Source organism: Lonchura striata, chromosome 17 (genome assembly GCF_046129695.1).
Source record: "Lonchura striata isolate bLonStr1 chromosome 17, bLonStr1.mat, whole genome shotgun sequence".
Classification (NCBI taxonomy): Eukaryota; Metazoa; Chordata; class Aves; order Passeriformes; family Estrildidae; genus Lonchura; species Lonchura striata.
The window spans coordinates 5,847,469-5,873,007 of record NC_134619.1 but is presented as its reverse complement, the minus strand read 5'-3'; the positions used below and the strand labels follow the sequence as shown (position 1 = coordinate 5,873,007).

General features: G+C 43.6%; 1 long non-coding RNA gene across 1 annotated transcript in view; it reads left to right on the top strand.

Annotated features, from left to right (window-relative positions):
- LOC110483560 (uncharacterized) overlaps positions 1–24,273 on the top strand; it is an 85,825-nt gene extending 61,552 nt beyond the window's left edge. The window contains exons 3-4 of the long non-coding RNA XR_013340890.1: positions 13,034–13,169; positions 24,203–24,273. This is a non-coding gene — a long non-coding RNA (uncharacterized LOC110483560). The remainder of the gene's footprint in view (positions 1–13,033; positions 13,170–24,202) is intronic.
- Positions 24,274–25,539: the final 1,266 nt, after the last annotated feature.

The window sequence follows — 25,539 nt, the reverse complement described above, 5'->3', positions numbered from 1 at the left end:
CAGGGGATGTGGTTCCTGCAGGGACAAACACAGCCCTTCTGTGTTTATTTAGAGGCAGCTACCAAACACAGAGATATTTCAGTGCTCGGGGGTTTCAGGCTGATCTAGGATGAGCAGATATCGTAAATGTAATAATCAAAAAGATAGAAAAACAGGTAACTCATCTCTCTTGAGCTTTAAATACGAATTGGTTCAAATTTTAGGTGCGTTCTTTCTTTCTTCATCCGTGTTGCCTGCTCTCGCCAGCTGAGCCACATTAATGCAGAGATTGAGATCCCCTTCCCAGCATCTCTAAATGGATGGAGGAATCCTCCTGAGGCAAACACGAGGTGAAGATGTGTAAGAAAAACCTCAATTTAGTATTCTAATAAGAATTAGGCATCCAGATTTCTTTAACAGCTTTGCAATATTAGACAGAGAGCACAAAGGGATCTTCTCCCTAGCTCAGGGGCATGACACACTCTGTGGACCATGCACAGAAGAACTGCACTGGCCTTCCCCACTCAGCAAATTATAGTTTCCTACTTCAAAAGCTCTGAATTGTATTTATATCATGAAATACAGAGTTGTGGAAAAAATCCTGATCCTTCAGAAAGCTGCAGTCCTGTCAGGCAGGCAGATGCTGCGTGTGCTAATAGTGAAAACACAGAGAGACATTTTCCTGCTTGGTTTTCTTTTTGGTGGGGGGAAAAAAGGGCACGTTCAAAGCACTGAGCACACAAATGAGTGCACACACAATCCCTCCAGCCTCTGCACATGTATTCACTGGGGGTTCAAATTAAACTCCAAATTGTGCAACCGTGATCTGTATAGATTAGAAGTGGGCTTAGATTGCAATTAAGTCAAGGGAAGTCAAGAGCTTAGATAACGATTATCATTTTTTTTTCCCTATTTGGAAGAACCAATTGGAAAAAAAAGAAGAAATAAAAAGAAGATTAAAATACAGTATATCTGCGCACATGCACTAATAAATTGTCATTAAACAGTTCCTTCCTCATTGTCTAAATGGAGATACTATGAAATATTTGTAATTAGCAAAACAATTTATTAAAGCTGCCCTATCTTGGCTTGGTGCTGTTTCACAATCAAATGCAGTTTGGGATTTTGCAGCCAACCATTTTTTAATCACCGGAGCACTTCATTTTTAGTAAATCCAACCCTAATTTTTGTTATCCCCTGCTGGGCTTTACTTGAAAAAAAAAAAGTTTAATTTGGTTGAGATCCCCTCAAAATCATCTCTGCTTAATGCCTCCCAGCCTTCTGCAGTCTGTCTGCCCATTTTGTACAAAACACACACGCAAGCAGTAATCAGCCACTGTACCCCAGCCTTGCATTAAATGTCAGTTTTGTGCTTTGAGATTTTTCATGTGCTTTTGAAAAGCAGGGTGTAGCAGGATGCAGCCCACATAGGAAAAAAAAAAAAAAAAAGAGAGAGACATACAGCAGAAAAATAGTGTTCATTATCAGGGAGAAGTAAGTAAATGATAAGAGATGATTTAGAGATCCGGAATGTAAAATACATGATGCAAACGTTCAGAAATGGACTGCTCCTACACTATTAGGAGTTGAAGGTCATGCCACATGTCATTGGAAAGGTAATTTTCTCTAGATTTTGAAATAGGATCTCAGATTTGACCTATGCCCTCTGTGTCCAGAACATCTGGGCATCCTTAATGCATCTATTTCTTTTCCTTTTTTCCTTTTTCCTTTGTTCCCGCAGCAGGACGACAGTCCCTAGTTTGGAAGAAAGAGAAAAAGAATGGCCAGATTTCAGTTTTAGTCTTGCTGTGGACTTGTAGGAGACCCTGGACAAGTAATTCCATGCCTTTTGGTTCCCCCTTGTCAGTAAGATGGATTTGGTATAGAAATGCACAGATAACTCATGCTTAGGTCTCAGTATTTGATTAATTAATGCTCAAGATTTATTTTGTGATGCTCACATGAAATAAGTTATTCATAGCACATTCAGATGTGCTTCCATTGCTTTAACAGCTTTAAGAATGAGATTTGTTTCCCATAAACAAGATACCTTTATCCATATCAATAGGTATCTAAGTGTGATTCCACAGGGTGCAAAATTACATGAATGATTTGAAATAGTTTTATCAGATATTTTTCATTACCTTTTAAAACAGATTTAAAATGTCTTCTCTTAAATCTTCTCATGCTGGGCTCAGCTAGAAATACAAATGTTTGATGCATCAGAAGCCAAAGCATCCAAAAATAAAGTTCTCTTAGGGAAATACAGGTGCCTATGTGCTTCAGTTTCCCCCACCTTTATACTGGGAAAAGTGATGTTTATCTGTAAAGACTAAAGGAGGAAGAGAAGCAGAAAAGCTTCCAGGCAGTTCCTGCAGACAGCTTTCCTCAATGTTTTGAGACAACCTCTCCATGCAAGACACAATTTCTGTTCTGTGCAAAAATTTAACTGTTCAGCCTACTTGGCTTCCTGATTTCCAGGGAAATCTTCAAACACCAGAGGCCAAAATTGCTCCAAGGCTCAAATTAAAATCCTTTGCCTCCAAGAAAAAAAAAAAAAAGCTCAGTTCACACTCTTAGCAATGCGGCAGTGTAAGGAGGGTGAACATCCATAAAATAAATGATTTCCCAAGGGTAACAGCAGTGTTTGATCAGAGGGTGCTCACCTTAGTGGTGCTGGGCATTTGCACCATGAATGGTGAATGAAGTTAGAGACTAAAATCAGACCTAAAATCATTGGTATTTCAAATCCCCTTCAGCATCAGCCTCATGAGGGTCCTGTCTGCAGCAGCACAGGCCTGGAGAGTGCTGGAGCAGAGTCCTGCTCCTCTGGGATGCTCCTGCTGACTGCCCTGGAGCAGCCTGGGCTCCTCTGCTCAGCTGCTGCCCCCCCAATTCTCCTTTCTGTTTATCTCCTCCTTATGAATGGACTCCAGCTAACCAACCTGATGGCCAGGATGCCTGTTGGAAAACATCTAAAAGGATTTAAATCCCTCTCCCTCCTTCAGGAAAACTTGTCCCTGCAGAGGGAAAGGGTTCATGAATCTGACTGTGGAAGAGAGCAGGGGGATGCATACCTGGGGGCAGAGCAGCTCTTTGCAGGTATGGACTTGGGGTTCACATCAAATTCCCAGCTAAACATCCTGTCTAAGGTGAACTTAAAAACAAAGTCATCTTGCAAATGGTTCCCCCAGCAGGTTGAGACATGCTGTTGAGGATAATGTGAACTCCCTGCAGCCTCAGAGAGACAGGGAGAAAGCAGCTTATTTCCATATCTTAATTAAAATTTCCATTAATCCCATCTGAGGCCTCATAACTTCAAAAACTTGGACAAAAAACCCCAACACTTATTTCTGATAAATATTTTAGACTAATTGTTCCGAGGTAGCAGACATCTCTGGCTGGTGAATATCAACGAGCCGTGGGTGCTGCCGGCTGTTTAAAGGGAACCGCCAGGGTTTTGTTTGTTTGTCCTCTGAAAATTACTGAACATCTCAAATGCCAGAGATGGGAGGCACAGAAAACAAACGTGCTGGGCTGAGCAGGGCAGCTGGAGCTCCTGCAGCATTGTTTGGAGGCTGCTTTTGTGCCTTGCAGGCTCCTTCCTGAAGGCTCCGGGCCCAGAACAATGGGAGCTGCTGGGCAAAGGAGCTGCTGGCTCAGGGCAGCATCTCTTAATGATGCTCTGTCTTCATCCTCCAACTCAGCAGGGAGTTTCTACAAAAACTGTGAGGCTCAGGGGCTTAAAGGCAAAACACAGTTTCTCCAACCAAGCTCTGAGCCTACATGAGCTGCTTTGTGAAGGGAGATGTGGATCTGTGGTGTAGAGGGGCTGATGTCAGCGGAGAAGATGAAGGTTCAGAACATGACCTGGCCTTGCCTTCCTCTCCTGCCCATCCCAGAGTCATGGGCTGCTGCTTTTCCTTACATGCAAAGCCTCCATGTGGGATGGAAAAGTCACCACTCCACTGGACAGCCATCAGGAACCCAGACAAGATCAGGATTTTTCCCTCTGTGGAGAGACACGGAGTTTTCCCTCCTTTAAACCAAGATCACAAGCCATATTCATTCACACTCTGCCTCACTTCTACCAGTTTTTCCATCTTCCCATAGCTCCTGCAGCTTTTCTGGCAATGACCAAAAAGACATTCCTCAAGAACCAGAAAAAAGAGCACAAATAATGGCAGTTTCAGCCACCTGCCTGGCCACAGGAGATGGCTGAGAAACAGCAAGATTTAGAATGGCAAGAAGAGAAAACACAATCAGGTTTTTCCCTTACCATTTAAAATCATGCTTCTGCCCCACTCCTGGAGGATGACCACCAGAGTCTTGGATGTCCCTTCAGCACAATGCTGAGACCACCAGAGCCCAAAGCCCATTTCTTACAACCCCACTCCCCCTCTCAGCCCCCTTTCTTTGCTTCCCGAATCTGGCATTAATTTGGGATAAGAAAATACTAATTTAGGCTTTGTGGAGTGGAGGCAAGTTTGGGGACAGCACAAAAGGTATTGGGTTTTGGCTCTTTCTCCCATACCATTCAGCTTTGTAAATAGTTTAAAAAATTAATTTAATGATCTTTCACTAAATTTTAAATGCTATTAATTTAATCCATGGAAAGAAGCATTTTTTACTGTTTGAATGAATGCAGAGGTAAGCAAAATACTTTCATGTTTCTGTTGAGCACCAGGGTGCATTTGGGAATGCAGAGAGAGGGCTCTGCATCCTGTTTAATTGCTTTTTGGGCACACAGGTTAGAAATGAACCAAGTGACAAAGCTGAAGTGGGAGGGATGGAGTGGAAAACAGAGCAGACCTTCAGCTGGGGCAAGGCTGGGAATTTGTGTCCATGCTCCTGTGGGGCACAGCTGCTGGGGTTTGGAGCTGTGAAAGGACAGAGCTCCTCTGGCTTTGCACTCCTGGTGTCAGTGGCAGCCACGGAGAGCAGCAGCAATAATTAAACCCCAGTGCTGTGCCCGGGGTCCCAGAGGTGACATCCTGGGGATGAACTGAGCATTGAGAATGGCAAACTGAAGGGCCCTGCTGACAGGTTCTCTGTGGCCATAGATCACCTCTGAGTGACAGAAAATTGGACACACATCACAAGGAAGGCAGGAGAGAGCTTTGGGGAGGGGGGAGGAAGGGGAGAAAGCAACCATTCCTAAAATGAGACTAAAATCTGCCTGGTTGCTAGGGAAGTGGGACTCCTGGTAAGTCATTTCAATTTGTACCTATATTTATAACAGTATGAAGATACGTTTTATAATCTGTGTAATAAAGAACCTCATCAGCAACTTCTCAAAGAAACTTGTTATTACAGAGAATGACACTCTAATTGCCTCCAGACATTTAGCTTGTCTAGTGAGTGAAGTAACCTGATAAGCTATTGAGCTATTAAGTGATGTAGAATCAATTAATGTAGTTAGATAAGAAAGTAATACCCTACCTAGGTTAACTAAGTAGTATGTGTCAAACGAGTCACTATTAATTCAGGTCCAGAACAGCACAGTAGACCTGTATAATTCTCAGTAACCTTCATGAAATTGAGGGGATTGCATTTTGACCAAAGAAAACTTGTTTTTCAAAGATTTTTTGTGGAAAAAAAATACAGAATTCATTACCAGCTCATTTTTTCCCAGTAATATCCTCCATAAATTTAAAAAATAAATTACTGAACAGCAAAGCTGCATAGATGGTTAAAGTGTAGGGACTGATTCTTTCGAGTTTTGGAAAGAGGGGGAGACATGGGGGAACACACCTTGAATTTCCACACCAGCATGGGAACACAAAGAGGAGCTGGATAAACGGGGCTGGAGTTGCTCAGGTCACCTGGCGCAGGTGCAGGCTCACCCACATAGCCCTGGAGAACAGCACAGAACCATCAGTGCCTCGATGTCCTTTCAGCCTGCAGCACCCCAGGCTGGTGGAGCTGGGCTGTCAGTGGGGCTGACATGGGGACAAGGTGACAGATGGGGAAGGGTCACCATGCCTTGTGTAGATACAAGCAAGGAACGTGTGAGGCCCGAGTTTCAGCTCCAGTTAATTTTGTCCCTGTCTGATCCAGCTCTGGGTGTGATTATCTGGAGTGTGTTAGAGCAGAGGAGAGGAGAATATGTGAGAAATTATCATCCTGTCTGTCTCACCACTGCTGCAGGTTTCCTCTCCTGATATATTGTCTGTGTAGCTGGGGAGTGCAGAGGGAGGTTAATGAATCTTAAAACATTTGTAAGTGGCACAGTGTAGCTCCAAGCAAGCCAGGGTACTCGGGGAAGTCTGCATTGCTGTGCAAATTTGCTGCTCAACAAAAGCTAATTATCCCTACCTGGGAGCACAGAGCACCGGGGGACATGGTGGCACTGCCAGCTCGGGGGGTGGCTGTGCTGCCTCCAGCCCTGCTGGCTCCACACCTCTGCTTTGGACCCTTTCTTCCATCTCCTCAAGTATTTGGAGAGAGATGTTTTCAGCTATGAAATTGCAGTCACCCAGGTCTCTTGCTGTAGGGGTTGTTCTCATCCGTGTATCCAGCTGGCTGGTTGTGTCCAGTATTTTATATGGATATATAAATATAAAATCACAGAATATGCTGAGTTGAAAGGGACCCACACAGATTCATACCCTCCTGCAGTACTTGGAGATCACTGTAATGTCAGAGGTTTAACACTGAGTCCAGGAATATTTTGACACTTTCTTCCAAGATTGGGTCCATCATGGAAAGAGGGTATTTGAAGGGCTCAAAGCAATGTGTCAGAGTTGGGGCAACACCTTCAGGCACTCATGGGTCAGTTGGCATTGATAAACCTGCTGTGGTTAGATAACAAACTTGCTTAAAGCTCTTCATAAATCCTTAGAATGGGTGTTTGCAATTTTGGAAATTTGCAGTCCTTTGGAAATCTGGGCTTGTAGGGGAAATGGAAAACTCTTCCTGGAAGGTTTATTGCATATTGCATTGTGGATGATCTAAGACAGAAGAATATTTGAGAAAATATTACCATTAACACCCCTACAATGTCCCATTACATGAGGTGCAACCACATGGAAAACTTGGTATTTCTTCTGTGAAGGACCACAGCAGTTCCCTATGGACCACAGGACAGCAGTAAAAGACCAATGAGCTGAGGGAAATGCAGAAAAATAAATATATCACTAGTGAAGGTTTTAGTGCTTCCTCTCAAGCATTTAGATGTGGTACAGGATTGGAAATTTTGTTTCTGATCTTCTTCAAACACGAACAACCCAGAGCCATCTGAACTGATTTGCTTAATGTGCTGTTCAGCATTCACAGCATAAATTGAATTGTTAGCCTCTCTGTCTGTGCATTTGAATGTTTTGATTCTAATATTACCAGCAGAGCAACCTTCCCTAACTGGATTGTTCTCACAAGTAATGTTGATGCTTTGCACTCCCACTCAATTGATGTCATTGGGGCTACTGACAAGAAGGTGCCTGTTAGAACAGGCTGAGATCAGATAAGTGCAGAGTGACAAATCAGAAATATCTCATTTTTCATCAATGTCCTTTAATTTTTTTTTCTGCCAGTTTCTAGTTGTTAGTTTCTGACAGGGGTGGGCTTGCAGATGCTTTATCCCACAGCTAAAGCTGCTGAGGACCTAACTGGGATGCATCCACACCTTCTCCCAGAGCAGAAATGCCCATCAGGGAGGGTTTGCAGCAGTGCATTGCCCCATGACACTTGTGTGTCTCTGTGCAATACTGGGAGAGAACTCAGCTCTCCCCATGCCAGTGGGTGCAGATTGTCCCCAGTGCTGGAAAACTGCATTTTCTGGGCTGGCTGAACTTCTCCCAAGTCACTTCCAGGCTGATATGGAGCCACTGTAGCTCTGAGATATTTAGGTATTTATACATCAGAACAGTTGACTTGAAATTCCAGAGCAACATCTTGACACCTGTGAAATTCTGGAGAGGAGTTAAAGGCAGGAGTTGTTTGGGAAGTTTGAGTCTGCAAGACCTCGTGGGGCTGGTGTTTTAGTGCTGCTCTGGGGAGACACATCCGCAGGTGTGTGTCTGGTGCAGACACCAGCACAAAGCTGGTCTCTGTGAGCTGGATCTTGGTAGCAAACCCAGGGGCTGCAACAGACACCATCAGGGAGGAGAAGTGACAGCACCACCACGTCCATCAGAAGAACGGGATATGCAAAAGTTACAGAAAACATCATGGGATTTGGGATATAGCAGAAGTGGATTTGTCACTCCTAGATCTCAGCAAAGTCTCTTACCAGAGAAAGGGAGAGGCAAGACTCTTCTCTGGGATCCTTCCATGTTGTGATCTGTGGTTTTTAGTCATTTCTAGAGTTTGATGTTTCATACGTAGACAGTTGCCAGGGGGAATTTTGCTTACACTGTAATTTTCCATTTGCTGCTAGACTTCAGACAGATGAGTGCAAACTGTTCTCTCTGCAACTCAGGAAATAATTTTGCAGTCAGTGTGAACACTGTGAACCTTCTAATTTATTTTTTTTTTCCTCTAATAACAGTTTGGCAAATCAAAGTGTCTGTTCATTTAGGCAGGAAAGGCACCTGGGAGCCATGCAAAAAAAAAAGAAAACACAGGCATAGAGCTGGACTCTGAGCTGGCTGTGTCTGAGATTAGATATTCTAAGTGATTAGGGGTATTGAACATTTTCTATTTTATCTTGTCTGCATGGAAGGAGAAGCATTGAGGGTGACTTTGGAGGGAAGGAAATAACATGCACACCAAAGTTTCTATGTACTTTTTTATTTACACAAATTCCTTTGCCTTATTTTCCAACATCATAAGACATTGGTTATCAAAATAAATTCAGAAATCTGACCACTGAAATTTGAGCGGTCAAATGGGGAAAAAATGAGAAAGTGAATATTTGTGCTCTGCGTGGTAGAAGTTAGGGAGACACGATTGCATTTTCTGTCTTTCAAATAAGTTCCATTTTAAGCCAAGAAACCTAATGGTGGGACACCAAGTAAGAGATAAGGATTTTCCCAGAGAATACCTTTTAATTAGTTCAACAAACTTAAATAAATATTTAGACAGTCACACAGATTGCTTTGTCCACAGTAAATAATATAAACACACTCTCCCCTTTACTCCTGCCTTGCCCATATCCAAACACACCAGAGCCCAGGTTAGCCAAACCACTCTTTTCTTTTGTTCTCTTTGTTCCCTTTGTTCACTATGCAGTAATGAAAAATGACAGCCATATTTATTGTAACATTCCTCCAGGAATGCAGAGATAATTACCTGCCCTTAGCATGGGAGAGGAGAACGAGCATGAGCTCGGTCTCCTTCCAGCTCCCAGGAATTCAGCTGTGGACTTGGCACGGCTCCCCCTCACCTTTCTGCTTGGCACCAGCCTCCCTCCACACACCTTGTACACCCTCACCTAGGGTTGGGGTTCTGAAAACCACAAAGCCCAGAGCTCCAGGCACACTGAAACTGCAAAAGGCATGCCAAGGGGAACACAAAACTTCCATAACATGGCTTCCTCCTCAGCTTTCTCTTTGGAACCATTCTTAGCCCTTGGCTGCTTTTATTGCTCTGCCTAGGGTGAGGGCTCCACCTAGGCTTAGGGTTCTGAAAACCACAAAGCCCAGAGCTCCAGGCACACTGAAACTGTAAAAGGCATGCCAAGGGGAACACAAAACTTCCATAACATGGCTTCCTCCTCAGCTTTCTTCTTGGCACCAGCCTCACCCCTATTCATGGCGTGCAGTGTGACTGGGAGATGCTTGGAGCACATATCTGCTGCCTGGGTTTTGGGATTCATTTTTTTTGTCTCTTGAAAAACAACATCTGCGAAGACCTGAAAAACCTCCATGAAAAGGGGACTGCTTTGAATTCCACTTGTTTCCTCACCCATTTCCAAAGGAAACGCCTCTGTGTGTTCATTTGATGTAGACTTGATTGATCAAACTGCTGTCTTCACAAGGCCTCCTGCACAGTCTGCCCAGACAGGTCTGCCTTCATCCCTGACTATTTTAGGGGTGATTCTGCTTTTCATTAAAGAACCCCCAAACTTTTTTTAAGAGGGTGTGTGTTATTTATGAGAAGCACTGGATTCGTTGGCATCGGAAATGAAAGTCTCTAACAAAATAAAGGAATCATTTGGTATGAGTAAATGTGAGCTGGTTCCTGTTCACCCTCCTGGTGGGTGTGTGGTCATGATCCACAGCCTGCCTACGGGGATCAGAGGATCCCAGAACAATTTGGACTGGAAAGGACCTTAAATCTCATCTCATTCCAAGCCCCCTGCCTCGGGCAGGGACCCCTTCCACTAGACCAGGTTGCTCCAAGCAACGTGGCCTGGAGCAGTTCCAGGGATGGGAAATGGACAATGATTCCCTTCCCAGTGCACGGGTGGATGAGCTCTCCTGTGGTGGGAGCCCTGAGATCAAGAGAACCCCCCTTCCCTTCCTGCCTCTGCTTGTTTGAGAAATGTCATGAACCCCGAGATGAGCATATGCCCAAGGTCCAGTGCAGAAAAAGTGGTTTTGTTTTCACTTTTACTCTTTTGTTCAGCAGGAACAGTCCATCCCAACAATGTCTGTTCAGCTTTTTATTATTATTTTCTCTTATTTGTTTCCATTTTATGGAAATATTGAAATCAGACCTATTTAGCCTTCATAAGAAAAATCTCTTTATATCTTAATATTTTGTTCTTTTGTTCTTTTTATTTCCTCACTAGCTGGGATTTTTCAGGCTTATTATTTTTTAAGGTATTGAAAATATAATCCGTATGATACATTAAAATATAATTAAAAGTGTTATCATATTTGCTGCAGTGTGTTATGCCTAGGGAGGTTTTAGAAGACCAAATATATTTTTGCATTTCCTGCACAAGTGAGGGAGACCAACTGATTTTGGTGACCTTTTTTACTGCTAGGACAATGGAAACAAAAAAAAAGGGAATGGACTGTTGATGCTTCCTGGTGTTTTACCTTCACACCACATTCTGTGTGCTCCAGAACATCTCACAAAACAAAAGGAAATAAAAATTAAGTTCACAGCCTGGGATGGTCTGTTTCTCAGGTTATGATAAGGAAGTTCTGGCATGGCAGAGGGATGGAGAAGGGAATGGCCAAGGGATGCTGAGCTGTAGCTGATTCCCATGACCTAATCCCCTGCCTGTGGAGAGCAGCAAAGCTGCTCCATGGCAGAGCAGCTGCCCTTGGTGGGAGCTCAAGGAGCTGGGAAATGCAGCCCTGCAAGAGGGAATGTAGGGATTAGTGGGGCTGTGCATCCAGGGGAGTCCTTCTGGAGACCTTTCCTGGCTCAAAAAATCCTCCTCACCTTCGCTACATGACCCAAGGCTTCACCTTCCCACACTGGGGTGAGCTGGGTGTGGGCTGTGCCCCCTGCCAGCTGGATCTCTTTGCTGGGCATGGAGACTTGTAGGACACACAGCCTAAACCAGGACAAATGGGCAGGAATTCTGGGATTTGCAGCTGAACTCCACAAATCTCAGTCTCTCACCTTCTCTAGCCCATATCCAGAAGGGGGTTGCACTGGGGGTGCTGCAAACCCATTTATTCCTCAGTGATCTATAGAGAGATGTAGGGTTTAGAAATGGGGGACTTGGAGGATGAAGGATTAACTGGACAGTGCTGTCATGATAGGAAAGTAATTGAAAAATAATAAAATATATTCTATCATGTATCAATACTATAGTGTATCAATATTAATCAAACTGCCTAAGTGCTAAAGGAACTTGATTATCTTTATCCCTCTTCTCCTCTTTTTCTCTCTACCCCCAGGAACTACTTCTGTTCCTACAGCTCATATTTTCAACTGTCTTTAAATAAGTGTTTAATGGGATTTATAGAAACACCTGAGCAGGTTAGATAGGTTATAATTCCCACTGATTTCACTGACCTCTCTGGGAGATGGGACACAGGCTCCTATATCATACAGGCTTATTTGAAAATACTATTTCAGGTATGCTCGAAAATATTATTCCTATTAGATTTGTGGTTTAAATTCTGGGAGGTGCCATCAGAATGGGGCTGGTGCATAGAAATATAAATAAAAACTAAAAAGATATATATGTGTTGGTACCTGCCTCTGTGTGTGTGTGTGTGTGTGTGTAGTCTATATTGGTGGCTAAAAACCTGGTGCCTGCTCTTTGGTTTTTCCATTTTAGCTGGCCTATTATCAGAGATTTCTGGAGTGTGAGTTTCATAAGTAGAGGTTATCATACATTGCAGGCCATCTCTCCTGCTGGGGAGCAAAATGAAGGTTTGATAATGAGATTGCCCAAAGGCAGATAAGAGCTCCAGCTTGCTGAACAGTCCCTCAAGGTTTCATGTGATGGCAAAAAGGAGGGAATGCAATTTATTATCCTTCCCTCCTTGTACCTTCCCATTGTTTGAGAAGTCAAAGCAACAAACTACATGGGTTAAAAATAAATAAATTAATAATCAGAGCAGGAGACCCTGTGTGTTATTTTTCTCTGAGAAAGGAGGTCTGTGATTTGCTCTAACACCATGAAGAAAGTCTCTGAACTCCAAATCTTGAAATTCTATTTAACAGACAGACTCTCCCCTCTCTCCTCCTGCCTTCCTTCTGCTAGGGTGGATATTCTAAAATGAGTCAAGTGCTTTATCTCGATAGAGGGTGGAGGATGGCTCTGTAACTGCTGCTGATAACCTCCCCATCTCCAATTCTGTTTGCTCTTCTTTCATGCTAAATGCTACAAAGTGCATTGCAGGAAAGGGAAAGGTCAGATTTAAGCCGTAAAACATGGAAGATTCCGAGCTGAAGTTGCCACATCATTAAGTCACAGCATCTTCATGCTTATGTTTTCTAGCACATATGGTATATAAAATCACCTAGTGTTTCACAACCCTCTTAAATAATTAGGCACAACAGGGTTTGCTGGGTGACCACCTGGATAAAGTCAAAACAGTGGCATCTGCATCAACCAGATGGGAGTCTGCTCTTCGCTGCCATCAGGAAATGGACAGCCAACTTCCACTCCAGTGAACCAAAAGCTGCTTCTTCCAGACAAAAAAGGGAAAGGGCAGAGCAGGAGAGAGCAATAAATGTGTCTTCCTCTAAATTTCAGGTTACCAAGTCTCTAGTGAAACCTCAAGGAGGAGAGACTGTCCCCAGCTGGAGAAGCAGAAGGGAGGAGGTGAGCTGGATTTGTACATCATCAGCAAACCACACACCTGGCAATGCACGTGGCAAGTTGAACAAAGGTTTATTTTTTTGTTTGGTTTTCTCATTTAAAAGAAAATACAGTGGGAGAATATTAGCAATTTACTCTGAGGCTCCATTAGATCAAATCAGTGCCAATGATAGTCAGTTATTTTCTCCTTTTCATAATGATTTACTCTATAAATTAATGTCTGCTATTTGAGCACCCTCAGTGATTCAGTGCTGGGTGCCATGGCAAAAAGTGGCAGGGACTAGGGCTGCACCCAGCAGCTGTGTGGCCCCAGTGCAGTCATTATGTGCACTGGTAATGGGGGGATATGGGGGAACACACACAGATATTATGCAAACATACACTGACTTAAGTATCAATCTGTCACTGGTGTAACTCATGGTAATGGCCCCACCAAAGTCATTACACAGGAATATGCATTGCAGCAGGTTAAACATCTATCATGGGTGCAGCTTCAGAGAAGCCATGGGGAAGATGTAAGGAGGTGCCAACATCCAGATCTGAGGGATGCTCTGGAAGGGGTTTAATTCAGCAGAGCCCTAAAGGAACATTCCCTTTTCTCTTTCTTTGCACTCCAAAAAGATAGATCTGAAAAAAAATGTCTCAGAGCTTTAAGAAGAGGGAAAAAAAAAAAAAAAAGAAAATCCTCTTGAGCGTGTATGTGTGAAGCACAAGCAAGTTCATTGCAGCAGTTCAATTCCAACCTCTGCTTCATAGGCACAGGCACAAATAGGGGTTTGGTGGGACAGCCTCTGCCTGGCTGTACTTCACAGCAGATTTAGGATGTGATCCCTCCTCTTGCTACCCTTTGAAGTCACTCAGCCTGATTTTGTGGTACAGAAGTGGAAGGAAGAGGTAACTTCTGTGTCTCTCTTCAGCTGATCCCTGTCCTCTCCCTGACACAGCAGTGGTGTATTAGCACATCCATGGCCCAGATCAGTCCCTTTTCCATTATAAATCAGCCCCATGCCTCACTGGCAGGAGCATTCATTCCCCAGTTTTGTACAGGATCTTTCCTCTTTCTCATGAGGAAGATTCTGCTCAAGTCCAGACAGGGCAAGTCTGGACAACACCAGTGAGTTAGGATAATCTCTTTCCCTATTTTTTGGTTGCTTTTCAGAGAGCAGTGCTGCAGCACTGGCTCAGCCATGGAAGGCAGAGAGCGTCTGGCATGGGCAGGGGGATATTTCGTTGCTCAGTGCAGACTTGGCTATTTTGTTAGCATAATATACATCCTTCAGCCAATCCAATGGATTAGAAAAGCACTCTGTTTAAAGGTTAAATAGTTGATCTTGCATCAACATGTATGGGGGGTGACATACAAATCCAAAGTGATCCGTGGCACTTGGCTCAGTCTCCAGCCAGCTCGGCAGCGTAGCCAAGGGTAAATGCAAGTGCACAGATTTCTAAAGGGAGTTTACCCACTGCTTACTGCTCAGCCTGTGCACTCAGCGGTGCATTTACTCACTTTTTTTGTGTACTAAAGCAGTACTGATACAGCTCACAGCATCCTCGAGCAGTTGTATAGAGGGTCAGGAAAGAGGCTTAATAGACTGAAGGTGCCTGAATGCAGTGTTACAGTAAGTAACCAACCTCCGAAAGAAAGAGACTGGTAAAAGAAAAAGCCCAGGGAGCAAACACTGGATCTGTTGTGCTGTTACCATTTAACCTGCATTCACTGCCAATTGAAATGCACTTTACATTACTTCAGTCAGATACTTCAAAGGAAATCCTGGAGATGGGAGCACTTAAGCAAGAGCACTTCTGGTGGTAATGTGTGTATTTGAAAGCCTGGCAATTGGGAAGGTTGTGAATGCCTCAGCGTATCCAAATATAGCTGTAGCTTGTTATATGTAAACGGCAAGAGTCATTCTGATATTCCTGCTCCTATCCTGCCCTTCCTTCCCTCAAAACAGTGTGATTCCTCCATCTGTCAGCATCTCCAGTATTTGTGTTTTCGTGTAACAATGCTCGCCTGGGCACATTATTCCACACAGTAGCTCGGTGAGAAGTGCTGGTACAGTACCAAGATATGAAAAAGCCAAAGGAGACATTTGGGAATGGCTCTTTTAGGGAAATATTGCTACTTCTCTGGTACTGCCTGAGCCTTGCAGAGCATAAGGGAAGGCCATGAAAATTATCAGGAAAAAGTGTAAGACTACAGCAAGTGAAACCCAGGGTGGAGGCTCCTCATCTCACTGTAATTAAATCCTCTTGAAAGAGATCATGGAGAGCTATTGTATTTTAATTTGTGTGGGCTGGGTGTTGAGTCCATGTAGCTCCACCATGTCCTGCAAGGTGGGGTTAGGGATGTTCCACCCTCAAACACTTGTACCGGGATAGGAGAGCAGGCAGAAACTGCATCTGCAACAAACAGACTTGTGTGAAGTTTGCTGGGACATTGTCCCAGTTCCCATCACACACTGGTACCTGCTGGAACTGGAGTGAGTGTGAGGGGTGCACAGAAAGGTGTGAGATGACAATACTGAGTCTCAAAGCACTCCCTGCTAATTGAGCATTATCAAAGTGTAGATCTGCACCAGCTCACTCTGAAATATAAAAGATACAGGACCAAAGGACATTCCAAGTACATCACATAGCCAGGGCTGCCTAGGACATGTTGGACAGCACGTGGATAAATCCCAATGACCCAGGATAAAATGTATCAGCCCTTTAACTTTTATCTAAATTTTCTGGTTAGATTCCTGGAGAAATGCTGTTCCTTCATGGCCCTTCTGCATCTGCGTGAAATCCAGTCTCTGTTGTGATGGTGGATGGGATTTTTAAGATAAGTTCCTTTTGTTTTCTTGGCAAGAAACCTCTCTTTATGGAGTGGGTTCGTAAAAAGTAGCTCTGAATACCTGGATGTAAAGTAAGGGAGTTTGAAATCCTGGAGGTGGAGAGAAGAACCACAGCTGCTCTCTTTCCCTCAACACAAATGGCAAGGCTGTGAGAACACACTGACCTTTATTCAGCACTATTAAATGCCACACAAATAAATAGCTAATTCTATTTAACAGCACATCTGCATTTATCCCGCTGTGGCCACAGTCAGGTAAAACTCCCCTTTGCTGACCCAACCATGTGCTGACACATCTAGGGCTGTGACATGCAAAGGAAAGGTCCTGGTTGCTCCATCCCTGAGCAAGAATGGCTTCTCAGTCCCACAGCAAGGATGTTTTCTTCTTGCTCCAAACTAATACATCCAATCTGGAGTGACAGCTGACAGGCTGTTGTTGCTGCCTCTCCCAACATCAAGGAGCAGGGAAGGTGGGAGGAAAGGTTCTGATGGTTGCATCCTTGCAGCAGGACAATCAGAGCAGTGTCTGTCCAGAGAGTGCACACAACAAACCTCATCCAAACCAGGGATGTGTTCAGAGACCAGCATCACTCAAAATTTATTGCAAACAGTCTGACAGCTCCACCTCCTCTGAATTTTGCTTGACTTGCAAAGGCAGTTGCAAAGACTCTGGTTCAGTCTCTGCTGATACTATCTGTGGATTTTGAGAGTATAATGACATCTATTTTGTGCCATTCACATGTTCATCCATAGGGCTGAAATCTTCCTCTTCTGGGAAAAGCCCTCCCCATCCCACATTTCACGCTGACGTTCTGGGCTGGAGTCTGATCAGCCTGTGGGTATGGCACAGCTCCAAGCTGCTCAGGTGGTTCTCTGGAGATTTTAGCTGCTAAATATAAAATTAAAAAGACTCTTCTGAGCATGTGCAAATAGTAATTTCACAAATGCATTTAGCACGGCCAAATTTGAACAGATTTTTATGGGAACTTCAAAAGGCATATTCCCAGCATAAAATCCTTCCACATCCCCCTGTAATAGTCAAAAATTGAACAGAGCAGATTGCTGTTCATTCTTTCTTCTTTTTTTCATCAGAAACCTCTAATCACTATTACATAATTTTTTCTCCAAATTTTCCATCAGAAAATTTCAGTCCAAACAACAAAATCTCAATAAAAACAATTAGAAAGGCCAGCCTGGTTTTAAGACAGTTGTCTCCAAACACCTGGATAATGTATTACCCTCTTCTACCTCCCTCACAGAGTTCCTACATGAACAGTTCTAACATTTTTGAGCCATTAATAGGTGCAGGCTGCTCATTTTGGGGTGATGCCCTGGAATTTGGCCTTACAGGGGTGCTGAGCTCCCCCAGCTCCATGTAGGTAGTGCAAACACCCCAGGGCATGAGATACCAGCCCTGCATCATCACAATTTGGGTTCTGCAATTACTGCACTTTGGAGAACTCTTGTTTGTGACTCAATGCTTCCCTCTGTAAAGTGGCAAGAATATCACCCTCTTCCTAAATTAATTCTAAACTTATGAATTCCATAGACAAGCCAGAGAGGAAGTTAGTCATTGCCTCCAGAGCAGTGTCTGAGCAGTTTTCTGGAATTAAAATATCAAATAGTTGCTGTTTAAAGGAGCTCTTTGCAGGTGCACTTTGTGCACATGGACACTTCAGGAAAAAAAGGCTTGTGAGTTTTTAGCTTGAAGATCATAAACCCATGTATATGCCCAAAGGAATCAAGTTAAAATTGTTCAGGTAAATTTAATTTGACATTTCCAGGCTATGTATCACCCAAACCTTGAGTATTTAACATCTTTATGCTCCACAGCCTCCCTGAATCCCAGATTTTAATGTCTTAGCTTCAGAAAGGACAGTCTCCTGGTGGCATTATGTTGCTCCAGGACTAACTACCCATCTTGGTGGGCCTCCCTCCTCCTCTCCAGCTGGAACATGCTCTTGGGAGAGTTTCCTGTTAAAACTCCCCACAGGGACACCCTTGACTCTGGCCATTTCTGATGCTGTGAGCAACACTAAGCTCTCTCACCAGCTTTATAATTTCTCCCTTCCTTTCACTATCTCAGCTTCAAAGAACCATTTCATCCTTATCTCCAACCAAAGGGCTGCATTAAGGCAGACTTGCTCCCTGTGCCCAGGGCCAGCACAGCCACCAGTCTTTCTTTCCATCTGGTCCCCAGGGCTGTGGTTTGAGCGTGGCCAATGTAGGGAACATCCCACAATTAGTCTGGTTTGCTCCTGCTCCCACAGGCTTGTTGAGCATTCCCTATCCAGAATACACTCTACTAATTCAGCACAGCCAGATGTATCCTGACCTGGAGCCCTACACCTGGCTCAAAGGGGAAAACAATCCTGCAAAACCTCTTCGGCATGATCAGAACTATGATTCATGCTCCTGTTTGAACTTAGGGAATAAAAATATTCTCATCAAAAGAGAAGTCAGTAAACTAGATATTTTTGGAAGTGACAATAGACTGGAAAACAGCAAATTCCCTTATAGAGATTTTTCACTGCACAAGCAAAGTAGCTTTGTTGCCATTTTATGTATCATTTAAACTGATAAACCTATGAATTATTTATAGCATGTTCAAGAGTAAACACAGACTCCAGGAAGGAAGCCCAGGATTTTTAAAGTTCAGCTGGTACCCAAAAGTTCTGGGAGCACCACAGGAAGGGCCACAGTGCAGACAGGAATTTATTTTGTTTGTTTATTTGAATTTTTATCACCAGTTTATGTGTAAAGGCATTTCTTTAGTCCATAAGCTGGTATCTCATGCTCAAAGTAGGAAAAGCAGCAGCACCTTTTCCACTTTGCAGCATTGTCTCTGCCTGGGTCTCTTGACTTCTCTGGCAATCAGCAGGGGCAAGTGACTAGGCAGAATCTCTCCTTGTTCTCATCTCCAGACCCACAAAGCTCTTGAACTGAATTTATTTTTAATTTAATAAAATAAAATTAATGCTTCAAATAGGAAACATTTGAGGACAAGTCTCGGTTCAGGCTACTTTATTATGGCTGAGTTTTAATCCTCAGTGCATAAGAAGGATTGTGCTGAGAACACTGACACCACCTTAAATATAGCAGCATGAATATGCCACTGTAATAAATCTTTTCAGCTTTTAATTTCAATTCAACAAAAGTGTTGGTTGAGAATATCTTCTTTGCCAGTAACCTTCTCCTGTCTCAGATGCTCCCACACTCCCAGGCACCATCTGACACAGCCTTGTCAGGAAGGTGAAGAGGTGCCACCTCCACCCAACACCACAAGGCTGAAAAGAATCTTTTGCAGATCCAGAAAGAGCAGTGAAATGCTGTTTTTACCTGTTACAATTATCACTCGGAGAGAGAGGTTAATAATCTTATTAAGCTGTAACAAAAGGAAAAAAAAAAAAAGTTGACCACTAAAACCTGAGCTCACACTGGGAAAATTTCTCCAGTAAATTTTTTTCAGGGGAGGCAGTGTGAAGGTGGAGGTGGGCTCAGTTCTTCACAGCATTTTGAAGCCACAGCTCAGGAGGAGGATGGAGCACTGCACAGTATCCAGGAAAGAGAGATTTGATTTATAAGTGAAGCATCAGCAAATGTCTTAAAAGGTCTCCTGAGAGTTTGTAATACTCTGGAAGAGCTGAGAGTAATAAAATGGAATAAAATCAATGACAGAGCCAAGTTTCTATCCTGCCCAGAACCAGCACAGTGAGTGCTGCTTCCTCTGGGCAGCGGGGACCCTGCAGTGGGGGTCTGAATGCTTTGTCCACTCCAAGGTGAGGCTTTGGGAATGGTCCAGCTCCTGCTGAGGCCTGATGACCTTCATCAAGAGAGAAGGTGCTTCACCAGGTATCAGAAACATCCTTCTGATAATTCTGGTATCACTTGGCACTCCTGTGATTACCCAAGGACTTTAATTGTCTCTTTGTCTGTCATGGAACTGTGGATTTATTCAGAGGTTTGGATGGTGACAAGAGTGAAGAAAGTATCTAGATTTCTTGCAGAAATATCAGATGCTGGGAAATGGGTCTGTAAATAACAAAAATTTTGTGCTCAATGAATATTTTCTAGTTGTATTTGATGAATTGGAATTATGGTTATCATCAAAGAAGTTCTGGAGAGCCAGTTACTACAGCACATAAAGATCATCAGCTTGGACCTGCAAGTGATGTGCTGGTAGTGTCCTCTCAGGCAGGAGATGTGAAATGTTACAGCTCTCATTTTGCTGGGGAAAAAAAATTATCCCAGCTACGATACCATCCATCTTTTCCTGCATATGGAACATTATCACCAAGTGTCAGTGGCAGCACCTGACACTTCCAGGCTGGCCTGATAACACACCTCCCATCCCAGCTACGTGCCAGACAAACATGTGGAGCAGCTCCAAAGCCATGGCAGCTTTCATGGCACAGATTTGTGGAAAAGAGCAGTCCACGGCTGTTGTGGGTGAACATATGCAAGGCAGCAGAGAAATCAGGCTGCTGGAGCTGCAGCAGGCACCACAAACCAAAAATAAGTGTCTCTGTAGCCTTTAGGCCAAGACTAGCACTAACTAGACCAGTTAATCAGAAGACCATTAAAGTCTCTCTCATTTCAAGCAGAGTGGAGTGAATCCAAAAATCTCTTTGCCAAATGTGTGGTCCTGCTAATCTTCTTTTTTTTTTTGGGTGTTGGTTCAATCAGCATTGTGCTGTTGCATTTTTTTTCTCAAAAGGGCCTGCCCAGGGCTGTTACCTACACATTGAGGGGAAAATTACTTTTTGCATTATAATTCCTAGTTTGAAATGAACATTGCAGTCATTTTAAACGGGCTTAGCTTAGACTTGGTGAAATCTTTGGTTCAGCCTGATCCGTCTGCTCTAAGGCTGTCAAACTGAAAGGAATTAAAATGCAGAGAAAGTGATTTAGAAAAAAAAAAATGCAGCCTGGCAATTTAACTTTGCTACAGGGATAAAGTTTTAAGAAATGATTCGCAGTTTGGGTGTCTTTCGCCTTGGGAGCCTGAGGTTGGACTCATTAAAGAAAAACAATTTTCAGAAAATATTGAACACCCACCTTTCCTCAGCAGGCGGGTAAAGATGATCTGTTTGAAAATCTCAGCTCCGTCTTAAATTAAAAATAATAAAAATTAAGGTACAATGGAGTAACTGTGATACTCCACAGGCAACAAGGCCAAAAGCAGATTGGAGAAGAGGAAACACCAGTGAAAAGGCAGCAGTGATGCTCATGTTAGAAGGATGTGGAAATAAATAGGATTTAAAATTATTCCAAAGTACTACTCACAGAATAGTGGCAGAACAAGAGGTAGTCAATATTCTTTGGTTATGAGGACAGAGACCATGAGGTCTCCAGGATTTTGGGACTTGTTCCTGCTAGGTGTGAAATAATGCAAACTGGAGGACTTTTACAGGGATCTGGATGGGTGACCTCCTTTCAAGATGATAATTTTGGTGATGTGGGGACTCTTCTGCTTTAAGAAAGATGAATTAGGGAATTCAAGGCCCTAGGTGTGCATCTCATCTTTAAATTTAAATTTAAAGTCCTAGATGTATATCTCATCTTTAAATTTAAATTTAAATTAATAAATAAATAATTGGGAATAAAAACAGAGGGATATGATGTAATTTTCTTCCTAATAAAATGCTGAACCTAAAACCCATTGATGGTGAAAAAGGAGCAAGGAGTTCAAAATTAATCCCATTACTGTGCTCTAAAACATCATTAATAGGTATAGAGGTTTTGGCAAATCCTGCTATTTTATTACTACCCTTTGTCCTAAATATTTAATAGCTGGTTTTTATTTCTTTTATTAAATAGTCACTTTAGAAGGAAGATAAACTCCCTCTTAGTGACATTCAGGAGCACACAACCTAGAGGGTCTGGCAAAGGAGGTTTTTAGGAAGGATCCACAGGAATTAGCAGGCTCAGCAAAGGGGTGAGGAGGAACCACAGGCTGGGTCATCCCATGGCAGTGTGTCCAGGCAGTGCTGCAGGGGGCTGATATTGCATTTTCAGGGTGATAATCTCATGCTGATCAATTCTGAGAGCACACCCCGCAGTCCCCGCACACGCAGAATAAAAACGGCGCTTCCCGAGGAGCCCCATTCATTCCACTGGGACTCTCTTGTAATCAATATATTTGTTCCCAAATTATAGTGCTATTGGTCCAACTTGATCTTTATTCCCATGAACCAATTGTATGTGCAGAAGGCCTGGAAACGATGCCACAGCCAGGGCTGCTCTCTTCCCACTCCCATTGTTCCAGGACTCCCGTCCTTGGAGTTATTGTTCAAGCTGCCAGTTATCTCTGAGTGCTCCCAGCAGATGTTGGGGGGAGGGGGCAATTTATTTCTTTCTTTTTATGAAGTTTGCCTCTTTATGGGCCAGCCCCGACAAGATATTAATGCACTTTGCACTCCCCTACCCGTGTTTTCTCTCTTAAGTTGGAAAATATTCAGAGAGGAAAAAATGTGTTTTCTTGCTGTTCAAAATAATAATAATTTGCCTGTGGAAATTTCCTACTGACTTGAAAAGGAGCCCTAAATTTGCTGATAGTAAATAAAGGACAATACTGCTTTCACTAGTCAGTGTAGCTGTTCTTGGAGGTTTTCATGGGTGCTGATTGTGTGCAGAGCTGCACACAATGAGGTGTTTCTGGTTTGTGAACATCCACCAAAGTCCAGCACTTATTTTTGTCTGGGATAGAACAAAAACCAAGAATCTGGGGCTGGTGTTTGAAGATGTGGGATTGTATCAACATCCTACTCTGCAAATCAAAACCTAGCATAAGAAAGTTTTTTAGATTTGGGAGTGTTAGATAATCTTAGTAGACAGAAGAAACTTCTGAGCCATAGCTTGGTCTCTGGGGTGGTTTTCCTGGTCATAAGAGATGGGAGGTTAAAGCTCCTTCTGAAGAAGAGCTTTTCACTCTAAATCTTCTTGATGAAACACTCAACCCCAAATCGAGTGATGGGGTATGACAGCTCTCTGTTTTCTGCTCTCTCATGTGCACACGAGAAATGAGCAGGGAATCCTAGAAGAAAGCTGCTTGATGTGGATTTTCTCTATAGAGCATTTTACCCTTGATTATAGAATCATAGAACCACAGAACTGTTTGGGTTAAAAGGGATATTAAAACTCATCTCATTCCAACCCCTTCTCATGGACAGGGACAATTTCCACTAGATCAGGTTGCTCCAAGCCCTATCCAACCTGGCTTTGAACACTTCCAGGGATTGGGCATCCAATGATTCTTCCTGTTTTGGTGACATCTCAAGAAGTAGACAATGTCCCAGCCAGTTCTGCTCTAGTGCAGGTTAAAATGTAGAGCACCTCAATCAACAGAGCCCATGGCATCCCCATGGAGAGCTCACACCTTTGCAAGCTCACACCCCATCCAAAGTTGGCTTATCTCCCTGCCTAGCCTTAACATTATTTCTAAATACTTAACCAGCAACAAAACAAAATGAAAAATAATCCACGCCGTGCCCAGTTAGGGATTAGAAATGTTAACTGCCCAGTGCCTTTTCCTGCAGGGGCACGCTGCCCCTACACCTTTAATTAGGGTAGCCCGTGGTCCTTGCCATAAAGCTGATAAGTAATAAATAGCTGCCTTTGTCACATGCAAGTTCAGCATTGTGAAACGGCACACGGACGGCTTTAAAAAGCCTTTGATTAAACCCAGCACTACAGTAAATCTACAAACACAGAGGAAAGAAAAGAAGCTATTTAGTCTGTGCCAGTTCCCGGCATTAAGTATGCAAATTTCTCGGTGTCTTCAGCTCCCAAGAACAGCAGGCGCTGAATGCAGCAGCAGCAGCAAGCGGCACGACATCATTCATTTCAATCATTAAAACAAAAGCGGGATAAATCGCTACCTAATTTGTAAAATATGCTTATCATATAGGCTCTTTGGTCTTTAAGAAAAGCACCAGCTGAATGAGAATCACTGCATTATTTTGGGAAAAAAAAAAATCATAGAATCAATTCTGGCTTTCCCCCTTCTCTCAATGATTGTTCTTTTCTTTCTCTTTCTCTTTCTCTTTCTCTTTCTCTTTCTCTTTCTCTTTCTCTTTCTCTTTCTCTTTCTCTTTCTCTTTCTCTTTCTCTTTCTCTTTCTCTTTCTCTTTCTCTTTCTCTTTCTCTTTCTCTTTCTCTTTCTCTTTCTCTTTCTCTTTCTCTTTCTCTTTCTCTTTCTCCTTCCCTTTTCCTTTCCTCTTCCCCTTCCCTTTTCTCTTTTTTTCCTCTGTTTCCTTTCTCAGTTTCAGGTAAAACCAATCTGTAGCCATCCCTCAAGCTCCCACATCAAGCCTAGGGAAAATCAGTCTTTTTACCTGAACATGTAAAACTCAACAGTCCCATCTCTGTCCTCTCACTCCCCTTTTCAAAAAAAAAAAAAAAAAAATAAAAAATAAATAAAATAAATCAGAGTAACACTATCTGCTGGAGCTCTGTGCTGGGCATCCCCCATCACTGTCCCATCCAGCCCCTGCTGCCATCCTTGTGCAGTCACTCAGCAATCTCCATCCCCCCTGCATGGGAGAATCTGTATCCAGACAGCCTGATCCTGCATCCTGCAAGAGAGGGACAAACTGTTCCTGTCCTCTCTCCCTGATTCCAGGTGCTCAGCTCAGACTCCTTACAAACAGCAGCAGAGAGGATTATTGGTACCCAGGGAGCATCACCCATGGACCCATAAAGAGGCTAAATTCTCCATTCTCCCCCATCTGAATGTGTAGTGGCCTGCAGGTAACCTCTTTTCCCAGTTAGATTGTTCCTTTCCCATGAACTCCACCAGCCTCTCTCCGTGGCTCTGTGGGGTGCAGGGGACACAAACGCTGGCAGGGGCTGCCCCTGTAACCTGCCACTGCCTGCGTGGCTGCTCTGCCTGTGCTCCAGGACGTGTGTGTGATGAGAAACGGGGCCAACAGCCCTGCTCTTGTATGAAAAGTGTCCTTTGATGCTCCCCCAGCTGTTCAGCCATTCAGCTGTTCCAGGATAGTGCCTCTGGCAGTACAGCTCCCCGCTGTGGCTACGCTGGGGCGTCAGCAGATGGAGCATATCGTGGTTATTGAAGCTGGATACAGTGGCTGTCAGCAGCTCGCATTGCCTGGCATATGCAAATAGACCCCAGGCATCTGCTTGTGTCTTGGGCTGGACACGTACAAAAAAATGGGAAAAGAAACCTCTCGCTTTGGGAGCCCCAGTGGCCCTGCATGGGCACCGTGTGATCCGTGAGGAGGTGGAGAGAAAGCCAGGGAAGGGGGAGTGTTCCAAAGTAGCAGAAATACTAATGGTAATGCAAAATGCACACCTGAGAGGTGACCTGGGCGCTGCTGGGACTGGGGGATGTGACAGCACAGCCACAGACGGGAGCAGCACCTGCAGCCCCAGCACCAAGGGCAGCTATTGGAACAGGGACTCCAAAGAAATAAAGATGAGGCAACAGGGAGAAACTGATGCTCAGGAAGTTCCACCTAAGTATGAGGAAGAACTTCTTGCCTGTGCAGTAACTGAGCACTGAACAAATTGCCCAGAGATGGCATGGAAATATCCAGAGCATCTGGAGATGTTCCAGAACCACCTGGGTGTGATCTGA